Genomic DNA, 8216 nt, shown 5'->3' on the forward strand with positions numbered 1-8216 from the left:
ACCACCAACATTTTCTCGCAGACCACCAGTTGGCGACCGCTGATCTAGTCCATATCAAATCATATTTATAGGATTGATTTCTCAGCCTGTAACTATGCTTCTCATATCTCATAGATTTATAAACTTCAGATTTCCATTTCTCCGCTGTGGGAGGATATTCCGGGTCCAGCAACCTGGGAGCCAAAAATAAAGATCTGGTAATTGCCAGAGATGTATTTCCCTGAAGAGTCAGAACATCCCAGAATACCTATTAAACGTTAAATTATCAAAGACACACCATAAATAGTATTTATGGTAGAAAAAAAACATCTGACCGGTATATTTTAGGTTTTGGGCATCTCCATAGAAGGTGAATCAAAGCGCCACGTGATTGCTGACATTTAGCACAGCATGAATTCTCCTGAAGTCTCCATTATAAAGAAATTCCAGGATTTGATAGACTCTATGAATAATAAACAATTGAGTCAGCGTATGCCAAGGCGACAGAGAGACATGCTGGGCCTTACTTGGTGTAAGTTTTTTTGCCAAAACTCATCAGATATTTCTCCTACTTTTTAGCCCACCGCCCTCTGCTTTTAAAGGGGCCTTGTTCAAGAAACTTTTGTAAAAGTTCCATATAGACCTGAGATATCAACCCTTTGGTGCGTGTTGCTTGGACCAATTTATCTAAGAATGTAGTTGTAGAAAACGATACTGACCGTGAGCCAAATTGTGCCTGTATTGCATGTCTGAGTTGTAAATATTAAAAAAAGCTTTTTGGATTCAATGGGAATTCCAAACAGAGGTGCTGATAAGGTTTTAAAAGACCTTTTTGGCACAGCTGAGAGAGCGTAAGCACGACAGCTTGCTTCCAGCTGAAAAATCCATGTACTTTGAGTATTTCAGGGAGTGATTTATTAAACCAGAGTGGAGAGTATTTGGTATATTCTAAAATCCCTAGTGATCTCTTTGGTAAATTCCAAATGTTTCCCATCAGCTTAACTCTAGGTAGTCATGAAAAATTATGAGTATAGATGGGAGTTTCTATTGCATGCAAAGGAGATAAATCCCTAAATATGGAAGACAATATTTTAGGGATGCAGCGATATATATCGGCCGCCAAAACATATCGGCTGAAAATGGCACTTTTGGCATAATGCCGAAAGTGCCATTTTCTGGCCGATACAGCGGTGCATCCGTGTATTCTCTCCTCCCCGCTGGGCGCTGCTCTGTGTCCCAGCGGGGAGGAGAGAAACTGTGACAGCCGGTCGAGCGCTGCGGTAGGAGAGCGCTGTGAGCGGCCGGCGTCTCCTCCCACACCGCTCAGCCTCCTGTCACAGATCGGCAGAGCGGTGTGTGGGCGGAGACAGGCCGCACTATCACAGGAGGCTGAGCTCTCCTCCCTACACCGCTCGCTCAGCCTCCTGTGACAGCTGTCATGAACGGTTACTATATAAATAAATAAAAAATTAATATAAAAAAATTAAAAAGTTTATAAAAAGTAAATAAAAAAATATTTGAAAAAAGTTAAAATAAAAACATTTTCGTTTTCGGCCTGACAATTTTTTTTATTTCGGTTCCGTTTCGGTTTTGAAATTTGCATTTCGGTGCACCTCTACAATATTTTATACGGTGTCTTTGAAAAATTGTCGGCGTCCCAGCCTGCCAGAGGTTGCAATTGTGCTGCCAAGAAATACAACCTAGAATTTGAAACATTAAGACCTCCCCATGATCTTTTGGATACTGCAAATATTCTAGTTGGAGTCTAGGATATTTCCCTTTCCAAATAAGTTGTCTAAACATGGCATTAATCTGGTTAAAAAAAGCGAATTGGTATCCAGCTTATCTGAATTTTCCCAGAATGAAATTCATATTCATCCGAAATTGTTTCACAATGTCTTCAGTATTACCATGCAGGCCTAGGCATAGGTGTGGTGGGATTAATGGAGCTACAAGGTAGTTTTGTGCCCTGGTTCCTTGCCCTAGAACTGCTATTAACAAAGAATAAGACCACTGGTGGCTCAATTCTAAATTTCAGCAGGAAAGGAGAGCGAGACAGGAAGGACGTCAAAGAGAAAGGAGAAGGGAGAGGGAAGATATGCTATAGGGAACATGAAACAACCTCACTCTCGATTTGGTATTGTGCTACAAACCTCACATCATTTCAGTCTGGGTGCCAAGGGGTGCTCTAGGTCTTTTAGGAGCCAACAATGCCTCTTGTGTTTGGCAAGCTTCAGTAAATTGCAGTGCCAGCCCAGTACTCCCTCTTACAAAATCATATGTAGGGAAGTTGGACTCTACAATGTATCACACACCACGAGTTCATCCCATTATAACTTCATAGAATCATAGGGACATTGTGGTTCTGTCCATTATTCATCTCCACTGATAGTTACGTACAAGGACATTACTTTCTATTTTTATTTATACCTTCCTGCCATTCTAGGAATTGCTTCCATGTTTTTATAATTAGAATCAGAGTCAGAATTAGAGGAACTTTATGTTTTGTCGTGTCTTGTGACTTGTAAGGGTGAACCATGTCCGCCAGCCAAACATATCATTGTAGAGATTAGATCCATGTTTTGACTAAAGGGGCTACCTCTCTAATCCAAGGGATTTGTATAGGAATGTTTACTGGGTCTGATGTTTTGTAACATAATGGTTGTAATATAAAATATATATTCTTAAAGAACAAAGAACCTAATGATAAAATATATATTCTTAAAGAACAAAGAACACTCCAACATCATGATATACAGTACATATATACATTGTGGTATTGTGTGGCAATCCCACGGTAGAACTGGAGGTTGTAGTCACCCAGGACTCTCAGCCAGAGGGACTTAGCAGTTCCAGGAAACAAATTATTTTGCTGGGAAAGAACTGGCTTTGCAGTTCTCTCCAGAAAACCTGGATTTGGCATGGGGTCCTGGAACTGGAAGATTTCAAAGAGAATTGGGAGGGATGCAATCTCCATTCCTGGGTCCATGGTTTAGTAGGGACCAGCACCTAATGATTGCACATCTGTGCACAGCCCTTATGGAAAGGGTGTTGGCTAATGCCCTGGGCTCCAGCTGGGAAGAGGAACAGAGGTGTTCAGGAGTCAGGAGGACTCCACCCAGAAGTCAGAGGGGAGACAGGTTGCTATGTATGTGTTGGAGCCACATGGAAGACAGCCAAGGAGGCGTGGAGAGCGTGTGACACACGAGGATTGTGTGGAGGAGTTGCACCAGAGGTGTGGATAGCTGCTAAAGGGTAAAGCGTACTTCTGTGGAGTCTTGCTGCTGAAAAACCCTAAAAGTCCTGGGACTAGGACACACAGAGTGTATGTGACAACCTTGAGTCGGTGAGAAAATGTAATTTTGCCTATTGCTAAAAAAACAAGCAAACCTTATGTTTAATACTGAAGAGAGCTATGTGTGTGTGTGTGTGTGTGTGTGTGTGTGTGTGCTCAGCTCCTGGCAACCAGTGACGTCACTGGCTGCCAGGAGCTGAGGGGAAAACCAGCCAGAGCGTCCCCAGTTGCTAAAAGCTGGGTGTGGAGATGTGAATGGCCTTTACACACCTCCCCCCGCCCAGCTCTTAGCAACTTGGGATGCACTGGCTACCCCCTCATGTAACCCAAAAAGGCACTATTTGACCCGCCTTTGGATTTCCCTTTTTTTTCCCTTTTGTGTTTTTTTCTGATTATCTTTGCTACCTACTTCAACCTAATCAAGATACTGCTCGTACCATGCTGCTTGCGCATTGCTGACCTCTGCCTGTTCCCCACTCTGATTCTGTTAACGACTTGGGGCTTTGCTGTACATATGTTACCAACCCTGGCTTGTGACCTGACTCTGCCTGTGTCTGAGAGCCTTGCATCCTCCGTGTACTGACATTCGTACTCCCCATGCATGTGATACCAGTGCTCCTGAGTTCCAGTCACCAATCCCTGAACCATGGTTCTTATGCCCTTTCTTCTCTTTTGCAGGCCCTATCTTACTGTCTGGGGGTTTTCTGGGATGGGAATTCTGCAAGATGCCCCCACATCATCTCCGGCTCCTCATACAGGTATGTAGCACCTAGAGGTGATTGCTATTACATGCAAGTTGGGGTGGAGGGTATTATTAAAGTATAAGTCCAGACAAGAATTCGTTTTCACAGAATCATATGTGCAATCCTCAATGCTTCCCTTTTTATATGTCCTGATTCTTAAATCACTTTAATTTTGACCTATTTCTCCTGCCAGTGTTCCTCCCTTTAGGTAATTTTCTGCAGAAGGCTGACAACATTGCAAGATTGTTCCTGAAAATACAGCAGCATTGTCACTCTCTTCCATTGTCTCTTGAATGGACTACAAGGCTGTATGGGCACCCCAATGCTTCCTTCCCACATACAGGCGTTGTCATTATGGGGGAAGCATCGACAATGGGGTTGATTTACTGAAGGAGTTGAAAATCTTCACTCAATAAATTGTAGCTATGTTCACTTTGAATACCTAATTATGTGCAAAAATAATTTGCCAGAGAATAGCGATAAATGGCTCAGTTTCTAATTAGTCTAAGGTAGGCGTGCTCCAGGATTCTGTGTTAAGCCCAATACTGTTTAACCTGTTTATGAATGATATTAGGGAAGGTGTTAACAGCCATATGTCTGTGTTCAGTGGCGGAACTATCGCCATAGCGACTCAGGCAGCCGATATGGGTCCCAGGGCACAGGAGGGCCCAGACAGGACGAGGGACAAAGGGGTCCTCTGCATGCCGCGCAGGCCGCCAGGGTCGCTATGACATCTCAGGCTGCTGGCTGTTACTGGCGGCTGTGAGGAGGAACACTCCACTGTTATATTTTGTAATACAGCCCTAGTGCCTCTTGGTTCAAAGTACAGTAATACCTTGGTTTACAAGTAACTTGGTTTGAGAGCGTTTTGCAAGACAAGCAAACATTTCTGATAAATGTTGCCTTGATATACAATAAGAGCAAAATTTTGTAGAAAAGCACCACCCGAATAAGGCTGTAGCAGTGCGAGCGATGAGTCTGTTTAACGACAATGCAATGTCACATTGGATAGATTCCTTGTTAAAGGAGAACTATGAGATGAGTGATTTCCACTCACCTCATAGTTCTAAGCCGACCTGTGACAATGAGACTGTCACAACTTACAGCTCCTGCTCTCCCTCCAGACTACATCCTTGCAAGCGGAGGGAAACTGTCATAAGTGATATAGTTGCTTTCACTTGACTGCTAAAAAAAAGTAAGCACATTTGGAGGGAACCCTGGCATGCACTGTTACATACCAAAGCTGACCAGCTAGGTAGATCCCAGTAGAAACTAGTAGACTTTTACTTGTTGACAGCCAAACAATTCTTGGAGGAAACAAAGTATCCCCAATGAAGAATGTAACCAGCGCATGCACAGGTTCTTTGTGAACAATTTTCGAGCATCCTCACCAAGATCTGGACTCCCTGGTTCTCTGTCACCTTCCCTCTGATTGACCATGCAAACGCTCAATTTAGATTGACCAGCTAGATGATCCCCTGCCTTATTTTGGGACTGCTGCTTGCCTAGTCTATTCTTGCCATGCGTCCTTCCCTAAACTCCTCCTCTCCCCTCCCCCTTTTTCTTTGGTCTGGGATTTCTCAATTTCCGCTCTTATTTTCTCATCTCCATTTCCTTTTTTCTCTTTCTATTAATCTCAGTTTGCACTCCTGGGGTTACTCAATGGCTCTGTGTGCCTGTCTTATGACTATGTAGATCCCAGAATGATCTGTGCTCACACAAATGTTAGCCTGCATGATGGCGTACTGTGTTTTGACTTTATACCACTTTTGTCCTACTTATAAATGTTGTATCCCTACCACTACATGCAAATCTATTATGTTCTGTATTGCACCTTTTGAAACTATTAACATATTGAAACAGAAAGGTAAAAAGAAATTGCAATAAGAGGCTATTTAATGCTTAATGGCCTGTAATGCTTGTATATTGGAGTAATGCTAGGCATGTACTTCACACATTTCACACCCTTATGTCAAACATAAAATACAATAGCTATGGCAACTTTCTGGGATGAGAAAGAGGGACTCCTTCCAGCATAATGTATTTAGGGAATGGGTGCACCCAGCACCCCTGCCACTCCCCAGTTATGCGGACCATTGAGAACTGATATGCCAAGATTGACCCAGAATTGTTTTGCTCACCATAACTTTTCCTTTATACTGTTTTTTTTCAAAAGAGTAAACAAGATAATTAAGAGCTAGGATGAAGGGTTTAGTGCAGAATAACACTATTGCCGGTTTAATAGAACCACTTTGCAGATATCTGAACATCAGACCAAACAGTTAACTATATGGTCTAATGTCCTGATATCTGCGGATACCTGAGGAAAAAGGGACAGGGAAAAGGGTTTTGGTGCCAAATGAGAGACAGTTGGGATGTATAAGTAAAGCCTCACCATGTTCTTTAAAGGGTTTCTAAACCCTCCGTTTTTTTTATATGCAAGAAGTTTAAGAAAAAAAAACAAACCCCGCTTTAAAAGCGGTTTAAACTTGCCCCTGTCTTCGCTGCGCGCTCCCGTCCGAAAATGCTTGGGCGGCAGCAAAGCATGTTGGGGCGGGCGCATGCGCAGTTCGGATTTTCGGCCGGGAGACGAGGAGAGACACAAGGAAAGTCTATGGACGCGTGCACCTGCATGCAGACAACGTGTGACAGGAAGTGCCAGAGGAGTCAGCGCTGGATCAGAGACCTGCAGCAACACTGGAGAGAAGGCTGAAAAGGACAGGAAGGAGGAGGAAGATCGGATTAAGAGATATCATTTAAGGTAAGTGATTTAATTAACATTGGGGGGAGGAAAAAAAGTTTTTGACTTTAATGTCACTTTAAGTTCAGGATCAGCACAGTTACACTTTCTAGCTCTCACTGCCACGCAAGTATCATTGCCTAATCAGGGCATAGCTGTGTAGATACCACCAAGCCCTCAACATACAGTAGATACTTTGAAGGTTCCGTCATCACCGGAGAAGCCAGTTTTGTTTTGTTTTGTCTTAATGGCACACAAGTGACAGTTTACTAATTAACTTCAGTGCAAGTGGAAAATTACTAATACAATACAATCCTTGAGTAAGGAGTGTCCCTGGTAAAGTCCCAAAGTGGTTAACACTCTTGCCTTGAAGCTTTATAGTCCTGCATGTCATTTTGACCAAGGACAGACATTTCTAAACATCTAGCCAGGTTCTCTGTGTGTTTTTTGGGGGTTTCCTTCACGTACTCTGGCTTCCTAATAACTACAGTGTGTCCGCATGTGACAGTAGTAGGAAAATTAGATTTTAACCTCTTGCCGTCCGCCCGTAGTAAAAAAACGGACGGACGGCACTGCAGCATCTGCGGGTTGATTGTAGGACGGGGACTGATATGAAAAGTTGATTGGTTCAGTTTTTCTGCAAAGCTCTGTGAACCTGTGATCAGGCTATGGACAATACATTTGTAGGGATGTGTTATTTAACAGCCTTGCTGTGTTTAATATCAATACAAGATTTATATAGCGTCAACAGTTTGTGCAGCACTTTACAATATAAGGACGATATTACAGTTACAATACAATTAAAAAAAGATGGTAAGGAGGGCCCTTGCAGAATCTTGAGTGTGCTCTAGCCACAGCTTAAGTATCAAAGTCTGTCACCTGCCAGCATGCTACAGAGAAGGACCCTTGCTTGACTAAGATAGAATAGATGTCCTCAATCATTTTCTAATACAGACCACTAGGACGACCTCCCAGTCCCTGTAAATTAATAAAGAGACCACACTCCAATATGGCTTTAAATTGGCCTTAGCTGCCTTTTATTAAATAATTAGATATGAAAATAACTCTATAAACAAACTTCAACATCAGCAAGAATCATAAACAAGGTTGCGGGTCTTTCAAGGCCACACCTTTTTCTGAATCCGTTCACTGCGGCAGTACTAAAAACACGTTAGGCCCCCAGCCGCAACACACCACCACGGGGACAACCACCAACTGACCAAGAGCTCTGGCACATTACCTGTTAAGTCAGAGATAGAGCTCTCCATCAGGAAAGCTTATGGTCCCTACTGTTTGCAGAGCTATAGTTCTGACTCACTGAGCGCACAGAGAGCAAGGGTTCTTCTTTACAGCATGCTGGCAGAGGACAGGCTCTTCTACTGATACTGTGTCTGCTATCTAAAGATAGCCACCATTATTTTCCAGCACTGCCTTAACCCTCTTGGGCATGGAGTTCTCC

The sequence above is a fragment of the Nanorana parkeri genome, unplaced genomic scaffold, assembly GCF_000935625.1.
Source record: "Nanorana parkeri isolate BGI_ZX_2015 unplaced genomic scaffold, ASM93562v1 scaffold306, whole genome shotgun sequence".
NCBI classification, from domain to species: Eukaryota; Metazoa; Chordata; class Amphibia; order Anura; family Dicroglossidae; genus Nanorana; species Nanorana parkeri.